This window comes from Aphelocoma coerulescens (genome assembly GCF_041296385.1).
Source record: "Aphelocoma coerulescens isolate FSJ_1873_10779 chromosome Z unlocalized genomic scaffold, UR_Acoe_1.0 ChrZ, whole genome shotgun sequence".
Classification (NCBI taxonomy): Eukaryota; Metazoa; Chordata; class Aves; order Passeriformes; family Corvidae; genus Aphelocoma; species Aphelocoma coerulescens.
In genome coordinates this window covers 26,526,651-26,541,320 of record NW_027184085.1, presented here as the reverse complement: position 1 = coordinate 26,541,320, position 14,670 = coordinate 26,526,651, and the positions used below count along the sequence as shown (strand labels likewise).

Here is a 14,670-nt window from a genome sequence, read left to right as displayed (position 1 = left end):
TTCCCCTTTTCCTCCACCAATAAGACAAGTGGATCATGGCAAGTGAAAGTGGAAAAAACCAAACTGTTTATTGATACTAAACAAAACAGGGTAGAACAGGAAAAAAAAACTCAAAATACAACAAATGCCCAGAGAGGGAACAAACACACAGGCTCGGACCAGCCAGGGCCACCTCGCAGGCTCCCCAGACTGGCAAGGAGGGAAGGGAGGCAGTGAGGCAAGGAAGGGAAAAAGAACAAGAAAAAAACCCAACAGAACCTTTTTTCCGCTAGCTGGAACACAAAAGAAACCCAAAGAGCAGCACAGCGCTCCCGGCGCACTCCCTGCCGAGCCCCACCGAGCCCCAGAGCCCCCGAGCCGCTGGGCCCCGTTAAACTGCCCCCACTCGGGCCTGTGGCCCCGGGTCCATCCTAAAGGCACAGCGTCCTTGGGCACTGAGCGGATGGTCAAGGAATAAAGTGGCTTCATAACATCACCCCAGGACAACTTCACAATTGTCAACAGCTGTCTCCTAAATTAGTTTACAGCTACCACCCTGTCAAAGCCCACCATCTTCTGGATTCTTGCATGACAGAGGAGGCTACAAATCTTAGAGCTTTGGATTTATTCTATGTAAAGGCAATAATGTGGTAGCCATTTTAGAAACTTCATCAATATCAGCTGAGGTGTTTGGGGGGAAATGTACTCAGAGACTCTATTATGCCAGAGGAAGAAAGCAACTAAAGTATAGAAGAATGTAATCCTTTTTAAAATATTATTCCTGGGAATACTTTCATCACCAAATGTTCAGCTTCAAATTGAATTATATATTTTCATCATAGGTCTACATTCCTGGGCCTTGGTTCTAAAATGAAATTATTTATACAGACGAAAAACAGCTGATATTATGGCATGGCAAGGAAAAAAAAATATACTTCTGACTTTTCTCAATACATTCTCTCCTAAGCCAACCTCCCATAGCTGGCACGTAAAGCCCCTTTTAGTGTGGTGCATAAAGGGTAGCCCATGCAATGCCTGATCTTCACAACACAGGTAAGTCCTGGCAGATACGGTGTGCAGCATAGCTTCTACCAAGGAATAAAATTAAATTAGTCATGGTCTATATGAGGCATAACACCAGTTTAGACTGTCATCATTACAGGTATCCCAGCTTCCAAGGTGGAACAATGTAACATGTGCAAGGGGACTCCCAGTCAGGCCACAAAATCCACCAAAATCTCTGTTATCACATTTATCATTCCCTGCCCTCACCTCTTCACATGCAAAGGGAGGGTAGTGGAACAGAGGAGTTATAGGCAATAAATGCAAAGAAGTCTCTTACAAAATGGGGCTTGCATGGAGACGCCTGTTGGGAGCCAAAGAGTTTAAAACTACACACGTGAGTGGTCAGAAAACACACTTGTTCAGTAGTGGCAGGGAGCAGCCGTGGCAAACAACACCTCCTGACTGCAGTCATAGTGCTAGCGAATGGAGCATTCAAAGCAGATGGAAAAACTGACATTTTATTGATAATTCAAGAGCGAGCCTTATTTTCAGTTATAAAAGTGCTGTTTCTTCATAAACAACATGGCCAGAAACATCAATTCTTTCAAAAGCTGAGCGGTGCCTGAGACAGTCCCTCCAGGAGCACCAGAAGCATTTCAGGGGTTCTTACCTGGGCTGGGGCCTTGAGTGTTTAAGCCATTCTCAGACAGGGTTACTATGAATACACCACTTACATTGTCACTTCCAGCAGGTCCAGGTGTTCACTGGGTCATGTACTGCAGCTAGGGGTTCCTTCCAGCCCACAGTTTTGCTGGCTTCCGTGAGGTGATGCATGACTTGAGCCAAGTCTTCTGCATGTTTTAACAATGTGCATGTTTAACAGAGACGGTTTATGGCAGGCTATGAACGCTGTGAACTTAGTACATCAGAAACAAAAATAGAACTAAACCAAACCTCCAGATTTGATCCAAACCTCACAGCGGGAGCCTTCCCATGTTACAGTCTGGGGAAAAAACCAACATCTTATTTATACACACTTCTGAACTTTCAAAATGCTCATTAAAAAACCTGAATCCAAACTTTGCAGCTTGCATCCATGTCAAATGAGACAAAGTCTGGACTTGAAATGAAGCACATGAAAGAGCACAGCTCTGCACCATTACTCACCATGATTTCCTTATGGTTTGAAGGATTGCAGTGCAGGAAATTCACTGTAATTTGTTCAGTGATTTTTGTCCACCCAGCAAAATGCAGCTTTATGGGCCATTTCTGTAGGAAAAAAAAAAGAAAATTAGCTTCTTTTGTGGATCTATTCATTGGCTGGCTGAAGAGGGAAAAAAAGAGAGCTTTTCTTCCACTGAAGCCTTTTAAGATCACAGTTTTAGGTAGTGTCAGAAACATGGAACGCAGAGTGTTCATTGCTTATACAGAGCATTAAAAAAAAAAGTTTACAAGACAGCATAAAAAGTCTATTATATAATTAAGTTGTAAACTTGCTGTTGCCAAGGTATCCTAATATCATATAAAGCCATACATACAAAAGAGTTTTGAATGCTGACAGGATTCTAGAGAACTATCAGCTAATTAGCAAATCTAATTAAGATCTCACTTATTCTGTGTTTTTCTTCATGTTGAAATTTAGTGATCTTGGAGTTTAACAAATCTGAAATATAATTACAGACAATCATATGACATTTTAAATTGTGTGAGTACACACGTGCATATGAAGAAATACTTAGGAAAACTTAATTTCTGATGTAATGAGTTAAATGTCCAAGTGTGTTTGTCTACTTTGCCAGAAGAAAACAAGTAACCAAAGTATGGAAGAATGAAATCCCTCTTTAAATATTATTCCTGGGAGGACTTTTATCACCAAATATTCCACTTCAAATTGAATTATATATTTTCATCACAGGTCCACATTCCTGGGGCTTGGTTCTAAAGTGAAATTGTTTATACAGACAGAAAATAGTTTATTTTATAGCATGGCAGAGAAAGATTCAGGGTTGTGTTTCTGACTATTCTCCCCATTACCTCTTAGAGTCAGCCTTTTACAGCCTGCATATAAAGTGCTCTCCAGTGTGGTGCAAATGCAGAGTAGCAGATGTACTGCATATCAAATACAAACACTGAATTATTTTCCTTTTTATGCATATGTGAAATCTTGTATGGATTGGTGTGGATCTTATGACTACAGAGAGACTCAGACTGAAATTTGGGGGAACCTCAGCTGAATTGCAGGGGGTAATATTGAATGGTAAGTTGAAGATGTGCTTACAAATCAATGCTGTGTTGTCAAAAAAGAATCTGCATCTTCAAGACACAAACTCCTTGTTGTCCCCTTCTGCTGTTCTGCAACTGTTCTGCTCTATTAGGTCAATGACACTAGCCAGCAGAGACCACAGCTTTGAAAGTCAATATGAAGCTGAATTCTGATGTATCAGACAAGTATTTCTCCAGAGTGTTCAAAAAATGAAGATCATATGACCACTGAGAGAGAATCTCGTTCAAATTCCTGTTGTTACTGCTGAGCCCTTTGCATATGTTACCCTGTTTCCTCACAGATGACTCTGTTTGGGTTCCCTCCCCCAGAGGACCTGCCCCTTGTCTCATTTGCTTCATTGCAGGCAGGTGAGGCTCAATCTGAAATCTATTACTGTACCACAGTATCAGTCTCACAGAGCAAAAAAGGGTCATTGTCACTTTGCTTAGATCTCAGCATTTTTACTGTCTCATCCCAATAGGACTTATGGCAAAGAAGGACACTTGGACTGAGACAAATTCAGTGTATGCATTAGATGGAGAGCAGATAGCACAGTGACACCATCAGTCAGCAAATGTCACAGGTACTGGCTCTTCTCCTCCATTTCCATCGTCTGCATGGAGTGAGAGCAGTGCCTTATGCAGTGGCCAGCTGGAAACTGCACTACAGAGGCTCTTCACAGATGCTCTGGAATTAGAAATCCAGAATGAAGTCTTTGGGAACCTCTGGTTGGTTTAGGAGGATGTGGACACAGTTAGAAAGTCACAGACAGTACAGGTGGAGAAGGATCAGTGGAAGGATCTTGAGAATTATTATTTGTTCTGAGGAAAGCACTTTTTTGTCTTGAGCCTGATATCTACAGTGTTTGCAATGTGAGTTAGCTGAGGGGGAAAGGAGTGTTGTTCAGTGGTCCTTGAAAGACAGTTATATTATACCTCTGTGGTACTACATGCTCTTGCAGAGAGACAGCCAAGAGAGGCTAAGGGAGGTAAAGCTGAGCAAGAGAAGTGCAGCAGGTGTGGATGGGTGTTAACAGGACAATTTGTATCAAAACCCTTCCACTCATGCTCTATACAGGACCAAACAATCCTGGTTTGACTAGATTTGTTGTGATTCCTTGTATCAGGTATCCTAAATGCTTGTACAGTTTGCAGCTGCTCAGAGGACCAGACATTTGTTCTGATCCTTATTCCCCTGCAAGAGATTGGAGAGAGCTTGATGAGTTCATGAAGCTGAACTTTGGGTTTAATTTCTTACAGAAAACTCTGTTCTATTCTCATAGGAACTGCTCCACAAATCTAAGCTAAGTGAGATAAATGGGAGAAATTAGAGGGTTTGCTGCTAAGCCACATTAAAATGCTGACATAGCAACTATGGAGTAAGAGTACAGGGTGCCCTATATCACCATCACAATAACACATACAACTTGCAAGCAGATAGCACTTTCTCTTTCAAAATTTCTCGTATGTTTTTACTTAGTGTTCTGATATCATCTCCCATGGTGGAAAGAGGAGAAAGGGTAAAAGCACATTCAGTGCTCCCCTCTTCTCTGATTCTTGTGTTACTTCTGGTCTTGTGTTACTGCCTTGTCTTACTGAACACAGTAAATGGAATAAAAGTCACAGACAATTCTGGAATGCTGCAGAGATGTTGCTTTAAATGAGGGATAAACCCTGAAAAATGCACAACAAATTTTACTGGAAATAAGTGAAAATGTGTGAGAATTCAAAGTAAAGAAGGAAAGAATTGAAAAGTGATTTAAATGGCACAGTGTTCTAAAATACATGTTTGTAATCACTTCAGGGATTACCAGTAAAACTCCACCCACAGAGGTTCAGAGTCTATTTCTGAACTAACATCCAGTGATTCTTTTGCAAAAAAAAAAATGCAGGTGTTGTCTTTTACTAATTAAGTGTTTCCTCCTATTATTGGGAGGACTAGAGGAGTGAAAAGGGGAAAGGAGAGCTTATGTGCACAAAGCACTTCCCAAGAAGTCAGTTGTCTTCCCTACGGAATGGTCAGAACTTTGCAAGCTGTCACTTTACCTTCTCCAAAAGCTCTTTCCACTTCCACAATTCCAGTACTTTGTCCTATTGATTTTGCCTGGCCAGTCAAAAACAATAAAAGGGAAGAAGTTGTTGGTTTGGTTTTAGGATGTGTCTTTTTTTAATATCAAATGGAAGACATAAGATGGAACAAGTTGTTCTTAAGACATTTTGCATTTTCTTGTGCTTTTTCCATTATCATTTTTATAGCTGAGATTTCTGTGAGGATTCACAGTGAGTCATTTTATGAGGCAGCTCTGTACCATCTGCACTAAAGAGTTTCCTATCACTCTAGACATTACGTATCTCCTTATGGCAGCCTGGACACTGTAGGGAAATTGCCAAGCCAGGTCACATGCCAGCGGGCCATCATTCATCCAAAAAAAGGCGGGCAAAATCTGCTTACAATTAGGTTCAACCCTTGGTTCTGGATAACGTGTCCCTGTGGCTACAAATTCTTTCCTGCCAGCCCCCAACAGGGCTCAGAAGGAGTCCTAGGATGGTCTGACCAGAGAGAAGAGGTCCTGGCCTCTCTCTTTCCTTCTCACACTTTTTCAAACTTCCTCTCTTTTTTGTAAGGAACAATATGTTTTTGCATTGTGTCATGCTGGCAGTAAGCACAGCTGCTGCTTTAAAGCTTTGCAAAGGATATATAGTTAAATGCCAAAATGTTCGGGGTTTTTAATGAAAAAATCTAAAACTTCAGGGAGAGAAAAAAATCTGCGTATAAAATACATTAGTCTGAGCTTCTTATTTGCCAAAAGGAAAAACTTTACTGGGGGTACTGTATGTGTAGAAAGGACCCAGAATATAAATAGTGTAAATTTAGCTACTCTGTTACAACCAGAGCTCTACTTAATAGTAGAAAAAATTGATCAAATACCTTCAAGTGCAACCCTCCTCTTGCAGCATAACCTGGTTAAAGTATAGGAGCTCTTGTGGGGTAGATCCCGGTCTAGCAGCAGATCATATGAGGTTCAGGGGGTCTTTCTCCAACAATAGAAAAACTTTGCTCTTTAAAGATGATTTGAATCTGGCTATCAGAGAATACATGTAAATTCAGAAAATACAGCAAACCAATGGGAATTCCCTGCCCCTTTTCTTTACCAGCCAAGACTTGAATACATCTTTGCCACTTGCTCTTGGCAATTTCAGTCACAGATATTCAAGGAGTGTTCATGGTATATTCTGATGGAGCAGGACTGGCTGCACCTAGGGCTACTCAGGAAGTGCTCTCAAATTACTTGCAATGAGAAACCTCTCTTAAACAAGCAATTATAATTTTGGGCCACCATCCATTCTTTATTTTGGCATGTTTCAGTGGAACTAAAACCAGTATGACTGGGCATGCAAGTCACAGCATCTTACACCCCTCTGTAGATAATTACATCAACATATCTGTGAGTTTTCAGTCCAGGGGTGCATTCTGCAAATGTCAGGATATCACAGGTAAGACCTCAAAAACTGGACTGACCTCACCTTTGTCAGACAGGCCAAAACAGATGGTTTTTCATTGCAAACAGTTATTTTCATGATCATTGACAAGACTGCTGTCAGTGTAGAGTAACTGAAAGTGGTCAAGTGAAGGAGGCGAAACTGCCTTTTCTCGTATAGATGATTTCCTTTTCACCTGGTCTTAACATTCTTGTGACATGGGGCAGAAGCAAAACACAAAGTACCATCACCTGCAAACTCGGAGATGAATGATCTTTTCTATTATGACTTCATCTTGGAAAGTAGTCTTAGGAAACCATGTCTGTACTATCAGTAGTGGCACCAAAAGCGACAGCACTACCTTAGTAAAAAGAAATGCAAACGAGACTTCATAGAGAGGCACATGAATTCATGGAAGGTTCTGCTTCATAACCTTTGTGAATTTCCTGGAACTGAAGGGCAAAAAATAAAGCTTGTTTTTAAAACTTATGTTTGTTTGCATATCACGGTACATTTTCATAAGTGCAGGAGAGTGGACGTTGCGGGAGTGAGGCAACAGGTTTAGGAATGCTCTAGTGCTTATTGTGATCCTGAAGACAAAGTGAAGCTGTCTGAAATTCAAGATGGTTTGGTGTCGGTAAAAGGTTTCTATTCCAGCTGCTTTGTTCCTTAAAGGAACAAAATACTGAACCAACTCAGTAGCCTGGAGGGACACATGCATGCGCCGGGAGAGATTCATTGCAGTTTCTGAGCCTACCTCTGATCCAGCTGGAAAAAAAGAAACAGTTTCTCTGTTACCTGCAAGCTGCTACATAACTTAGTCAGCAGGGGAACACAGCAAGGCTCAACACTTCAGTTTAAATTTGCTTGCAATCATGTGCTGTTGGATTACAGCTTTTGTTTAAAGAGGCTCGTATGGCATTGACTCCTGGATCATCTGAACTCTGCTGTGTCAGCATATATCCAAAACGATCTGCTGAGACTGCTGTGTTCAGCATCTTGTCCTGAAAAGCACTTGCTCTGGCCAGCACTGCTCATAACTCACTCGCTAGCTGGGCAGGCAGGAGCATAATGATTTGTGCAAAGAATGCTCCTAGACTCTACCCAGAGGGTCAGTCCTACCTGTGGGATCATGGGATAATTAGCAAAACCTGGAAGACCACAGGACTTCTGTGGTCTGAGCTAGGATTTTCACTATTGCTTGACTTATTAACTCTCCCCGCAAATATCACCGAGAAACACAGTGGTGCCAACACACAGTGGTGCCAACACCACTCAGTTGGTTTCATAGAGTGAAATTAAAAATAGATGCACTAGAAAACTTCTCATCTCTGAATGCACAGAACATACCTGCAAAGAAGCAAGTCATAGAATCACAGAACACCCTGAGTAGGAAAGGATCTATAAGGATCATCTAGTCCAGCTCTTGGCCTTGACACCCCAAGAAACACAACACATGCCGAAGAGTATTGTCCAAATGCTTCGCTTCTTGAACTCTCAGGCTGGTGCTGTGACCACTGCCCAGGCAGGCCTCTTCCAGTGCCCAGCCACCCTCTGAGTGAAGAACCTTTTCCTGATATCCAGCTTGAACCCCACCAATGCATTCCCTCAGGTCATGTCACTCACCAGAGAGGAGATCAGTGCCTGCGTCTTTTCTTCCCCTCATGAAGAAGTTGTAACTGCAATGAGGTCTCACCTCAGTCTCCTCCAGGATGAGCAACCAAGTGACCTCAGCTGATTGTCATACAGCTTCCCCTCACAACTGAACAAGATGTGCTAATGGAGGGAGCTGTCAGATGGAGGACTGTCATGGTTTAGTATTGTTTGGGTTTTTAGTAAAGAGGGCTTCAGCCACAGAAGTGATTCTCTTGCAAAGAGGTGCTTACAGCTTCCTCTGTGACCTAACAGTACCAATCAACTGGCTAGTTTTAATATTGGCAACTTTTTAAGCCACTTAAGAAGCTTGACATGCCTCTGTGATCCACATATAGGAATGAACAGAGCCCGGGAAAGCCTCTCCTGTTTCCGGCCTTTGGACAGGTAACTGGGGGGCCCATGTGGCCCAGCGGGGCCGGGCTGGGCCCTGCTCGGCCTGGGCCGGGCCAGGAGACAGCCATCCTGGAGCCGTGGGGCCCTGTTCCATCCGCGGCCCCTCAGCGCGGGCCAGCCCCGCAGCCCTGCTCCATGCAGGCAGCACAGCCCAGCTCCCACCGCCTCCAGTGCGGCCGAAATTCATCTGAGGCCACTGTCCGGCAAAGATCATGTGAGCAACATCGATAAGCGAATTCCAGCTGTGGGGCCTGGGTGAGATTAACCCTTTTAGTGCTGTAAGTTTCCTCCAGAACAGATGAAGCCTCTAGATACCAATCTTCTCCCGAGTCAGAGGAAAGGGAAAGGTAAAGGCACATGAAGAAAACACCACAGAGACACCAAAGTCAGTAAAGAAGGAAGAGCTGAAACCCTGAGGGAGGAGAAAGAGGAGATGCTTCAAACCTAGAAGCTGAAATTCTGTTGTAAAGCTATGGTGATGGACTATGACACACCAGAGTGCCCATTGTAATTTCATGAAAGCATGGGGGGTGGAGCATTCAAACTGCAATTGTGAGCAATGTTGAAGTAGCTGTAATTTGATGAGAAGCATGAACAGAGAGAGATGAAAGTGATGAGAATCCTTGCTCCCAGGGAAGAAGACCTCTGTTTCCAGAGATGAAGATGCTCCCAGAGATAGGTGAAGAGAACCTTTGCTTCTGAACAGCTCATCCTTAAAATGGTACCCCAGTAGCAAAGATTGGACCCTTGAAAACAGTTGTGGGGAAAGCTGTAAGTCGAGGGAAGGGACTTTGACATGCAAGCAGAGAACCAACCTGGGCGGCTGTCTTGCTGTGACATTGAAGCCATGAGAGAACTTCTTGTGGAGATGTCTCCATAGCATGAGCAAGAGAGACTCCTCTCCCTAAGTGAACTGAAAAAGATTATTATAGAAGTGGTAACCTGACTGAAAATCTCAAGGGTTGTTATTTTATGTTGTCAGTGGAAGAAGGGAGAAAGGTGGGGGGAGGAAAGTGTTCTGAAGCTTTGGTCTGAATTTTTTTTCCTTTCTTTTGGGTCTGTTAATAAACTTCTTTATATTCTTTCAAGTTCTGTGCCTGCTTTGCTTTTTCTCCTAATTCTTATCTCACAGAAGTAAAGTAAGTAAGTAATAGATATTTTGAACCAAACCACTACACTTAATTGGTGTTTCTGCCCAGTTTACAAACTGAACCTACTACAAGAACGAAAGGTTGACAAGATTGTGGAAGAGGAGAGCAGAGTAACTTTACAAGAAAGGCACAGGTATAGAGTGAACTGCAGAAGGCATGGGGAGAAAATAGAGATGCAAGAGAAAAAAAGAAAAAAAGAAGAAAAGAAGAAAGGGAATATAGTGAAAAAACATACAAACATATATAGTGAAAAAACATACAGAAAGGTACATACAAGGAAAATGTGATAGGAAAGGAAAGCTCATGTTTAATTGTATTTATATCTGATATACAGTGAAGGCATGTCAAATTTGATGTTCTCATTATCTCTTCTCCTAATATTGATTGTTGACCTGAGGAAATCCCTAGTAACAGGTCATAACTCCCTTGTACTCTGTGCTTGTCCCAGTGAGATACTAGAACGTCTGTCCCTGGGTTTTTTAAGAAGAAAAGCCAGTGATTTACAGTCTAGATTAATTTTGATGAAGAAAGCAGGGAGAAGAAAAATTCTTTGACAGCTGCTATCAGGTGAGGCTGGCCTTCTCCAACGGGCTAGGGTGGGTCAAAGCAAGGCCAAAATCCTGTAAGAACTAGAATAAAATGAGATGGGGAGAAAGCAAGTCAAAAGATTTCCCACTGCTTTCTGAGGTTGTGAAATAACCCTTACTGCAGGCTGAATGGATGGGGGAGGGCATGACAGCTACAGCAGCAGGAGTCTTGCATGACCAGAGCTTCACTCAGTGAAAGTCTGGTTACAGCTGGGGCACATGTCATTTCTTCTCTAAGTCTTGCATTTACCAGCCAAGTCTTTTACAGAAGCAGCTGCAGGAAGCTGGACAGGCTTTTATCTTCTATTGTCAGTTTCTGGAAAACTTGAATCCTTGCTTACATGTACTTCTGCACTTCATTTTTCAGGTGGTATTTCAGAACTGCTGACTTCTTTCCTTTTGAACAGTCTGGACAATAAGATGACAGGAAAAAAAAGGCAGAAAGTGCACATTTTAGACAGAAACACCCTACTGAAACTAGTAGTTCACAAAACAAGTCTAGTTGAGCTCAGTTGGTTTTTTATCCCAAATCAGTTTGTTCATCTATAAAATTAATAATACAGGGAGAGAAGGCCAAGAGGAGAAATTATTCTATTATGTGTACCTCAAATTAGCAACTAGAAAAAGGCAACTTTTCTTCAGAAACCAGACATGAAAAAAGATTACACTTCACAGATGTTTTGCTGTAATATCTCCCACAATCAGACCTTTCTCTTTAATTGTGGTAAGTCCATGTCTAGTTTTTGTGTCCTTCTCCCTGTCCTCCCACCTTGCATGTGCTGGAAGACTCTCATTAGCCAAAGTTGCCATGTAAACTCAAGTATAAAGAACATATTTACTGAGTGGTCCTGTCTAAACTCCATGAGTGTTTCACCCCTTGACTCATACAAGAATTTAAGAGGTGTTGCCTGACGTCTTTTCCAGTCAGTGCATTTCTTTTGAACACATTGTACCTTTGGGGGTGGAAAATGGGAAATCCCATGGAGACGCCAAGCAAGGGACCTATGGCTTCTGGTTTTATAATTACTCAACAACTGAACTACAATTACCACAGCTCAGGGAGATAATAATAAACAGAGCTGCCATCAAATTAAGTAATGCGCTTCCCATATGTCTGCACTTCTTTTATATGCATGTGTAAGCGGAGGGAGAGGGGCAGGGAGCATTCATATCAAGTGATAAATAACAGCCCCTGGGGGTTCTTGGAAAACAAATGAGATAATTATGGAGAACCTAAGTATCATTATGATGATTATTTATTATTAAAAGCTATGCAGTAAGAAAAAACAGCATCAGGTGATTATGGCTATGTACATAGAGAACTTTCAGCATTTAATGTAAAGAATTCCCTCATGTCAAACCAATAATCACCCTTTCAAAATGATGCCATAGAGAGTCATATATATGGAGTGTTGAGTATAAATCTTTTGATTCCCTGTTGTAATGTGCAAAGTGTCGCCTCTCACATGAAGGTTGCTGCTGCAGGACCTTGTGGCAGCTGAAAAGCACGTTGTGCTTCCCCCACCTTCTCCTTCCCTTACAGTTTCTCAAAATCTCTCTTGATAAATGTCTTCAGAAAAATATTTTATGAGGTGCTTACCTATAAAAATATATCTTTCAAGGCCATGTACACAATGAGACCTTAAACACTCACCACACACAAGAAACACCGTTCATTTGGTCCAGCATGGAGATGCTGGAAGAAATAGAAAGCCGTCAATGTTCTGTCAGAGCCAAGGTGGAACATATTAGCAGTTTGTTGTGACTTGATGTTATTCACCTGCTGCCAGGCAGGGGCGAAGCCCCTCACAGATGATGCCCTTTTATTTAAATGGCTATTTGTGCCTCAAAATATACAGCCTGAAAACAGCAGCATGTGTGATCAAAGACGTGGGACAGCTTCCACATGAAGAAAAACTAAATATGCTTAGACTCCTTGGTGAAAATGAGGGAGTGCTCAGGTGGGAGATGGCCCAGGTCTGATAATAAATATCAGGAATAGTTTGAAGGAATTATTGGGATTTTTATTTTTTTATTTTTTTTAGCATAGCACAGGGACAAGCTACCAGGTTTAGAGGAAACAAATCCAAGTAATTTTTAATCCAGCACGCAAATACGCTGTAGAGTTTCTTCTCACAATTCATAGCGATGGTGAGGAGTAGAAGTACTTTCAAAAGCAGAAGAAGGCAGAATTAGCAAATCCCACAGCCAACACCTTCACCTGTGCAGTGCTTTTTAGTAATTAGCAGAAGCAGCAGTTCAAGTATGACCCAAAGGGAAAAAATTTCTATATAAATCCCTGGGACATGCTTCTACTGTATTTAACATTTCCAAAATATTATGGCCATTATAGTCCCATTTCAGGAGCAGCTCATTACAGATTCTTATTTTTATAAAGTATTTTCCATTATGTGTTGGGTTTGCATGGCCTGGTTTTTTGGGGGGCAGAGGATACAGGGGTGGATTCTATGAGAAGCTGCTGGAAGCTTCCTCCATGTCCATCCCTGATGGCTCCAAAGACAGGTGTGCAGCTGGCTAAGGCTGGGCCAATTAGAAATGGTGCTAAATATGTGATAACATATTTAAGAAGAAAGAAAAAAGTTGTAATTATACAGTTGTAGCTTCAGCCAGAGAAGAGCAGAATGAAAACATGTGAGAGCAACTCTGCAGACACTGAGGTCAGTAAAGAAGGAAAGGGAGGAGGTGCTGCAGGCACTGGAGCAGAGATTCCACTGGAATGGTGCAGACCATGGTGACACAGAGGTGCCCCTGCAACCCATGGAGATCCATAGGGAATGCAGAGATCCACCTGCAGCCCATGGAGGAGCCCACACTGGAGTGGGCGGATGTCTGAGAGGAGGCTGTGATCCAGTGGGAGACCTGTGGAGAGAGGAACTCCCAGGCTGGAGCAGCCTGTCCTTGAAGGAGTGCACCCCGTGCAAGAGTGACCCACGCTGCAGCAGTTTGGGGAGGGCTGTTGACCATGGGATGGACTCATGCTGGAGAAGTTCATGGAGGACTGTCTCCCATGGGAGGGAGCCCACGGTGCAGCAGGGGAAGGACTCCTTTTCCTGAGCAGTGGGAGAAGCCACAGGTCATGAAGTGACCATAACCCCCATTCCCTGTGTCCCTGTACCACTGGGGTAGGAGGCAGAGCTGGAAGGAGGGAAGGGTGGGGGGAAGGTGTTTTCTCATTATCTTACTCTGATTTTGCTAGTAATAAGTTCAATTAATATCTCTAATTAGAGTCTGTTTTGCCCAGGATGGTATTTGATGAGGGATGTCTCCCTTATCCTTATAATTGTTAAATGGAAACCTTTATTAAATTTTCTCTCCCCTGTCCAGCTGCAGAGGGGAGGGAGGGAGGGAGTGAGTGAGTGAGTGAGTGAGTGAGTGAGTGAGTGAGTGAGTGAGTGAGTGGCTTTGGTGGGTGCCTGGTATCCGGACAGGGTCCAGCCACTACACATTGGTTTTAGCATGTTTTCTATATTACACTTTAACCTAAGCAGCCTGTGATTGCCTGAGAGAAGCAGCTTTATTTACTGTTAGAGCTCTTCACTTCAGAAGAAAATTTCAAGATGTGTGACTTTCAAAGGAAGTCAAATATCAAAGCAACCTGACCACATGTACCCTTCATTCCTCCTTTTCAATATATTGTGAATACTCTCCTAAGTCCTGAAGTGGTTTTTTTCCTACAATAAAAATATTACATCTTTTTCCCCATACTAGTGCACAATCTGCGTGCTCACATCGAATCACAAAATTGTAAGATGTGGCACAGTTACAGCTTGATGCAACATAGCAGCTCAATTCACCATTTTAGGTGAAATTATTTCAGCTATATAAAACAAGGAAACATACTGATGAAGCAGATGAGGCAGCAGATGTTTTGTCTTTTCTTGTTTCACAGTACAAACAGCAAAAAAATATTGTCAGCATGGCATATTCTTAAATATAGCTGATTCTATACAGCCACTGCCCTTTGCATTGAGTTTTGTGATGCTGCTACAAATTGCTGCCTCAGTGCTGCACAGTTTGTTTCAGTTGATCTTTAGTTTGAAACAAATAATATGGCAATATCAAAGAAAACAGCACACAGAGGAAAAATGGAAACAGCACTGCAAAGGTGCTATTCCCTGTTCTACTAACCACAGAAA

The 14,670-nt window shown here is 42.3% G+C and overlaps 1 long non-coding RNA gene across 1 annotated transcript; it reads right to left on the bottom strand.

The window, feature by feature from the left end:
* Nucleotides 1-10,212: 10,212 nt before the first annotated feature.
* On the bottom strand, nucleotides 10,213-12,214 carry LOC138103672 (uncharacterized). Its single transcript, XR_011147808.1, has 2 exons — nucleotides 12,114-12,214; nucleotides 10,213-10,921 (listed from the first exon to the last, which is right to left on the bottom strand). It is a non-coding gene; the product is annotated as an uncharacterized lncRNA (long non-coding RNA).
* Nucleotides 12,215-14,670: the final 2,456 nt, after the last annotated feature.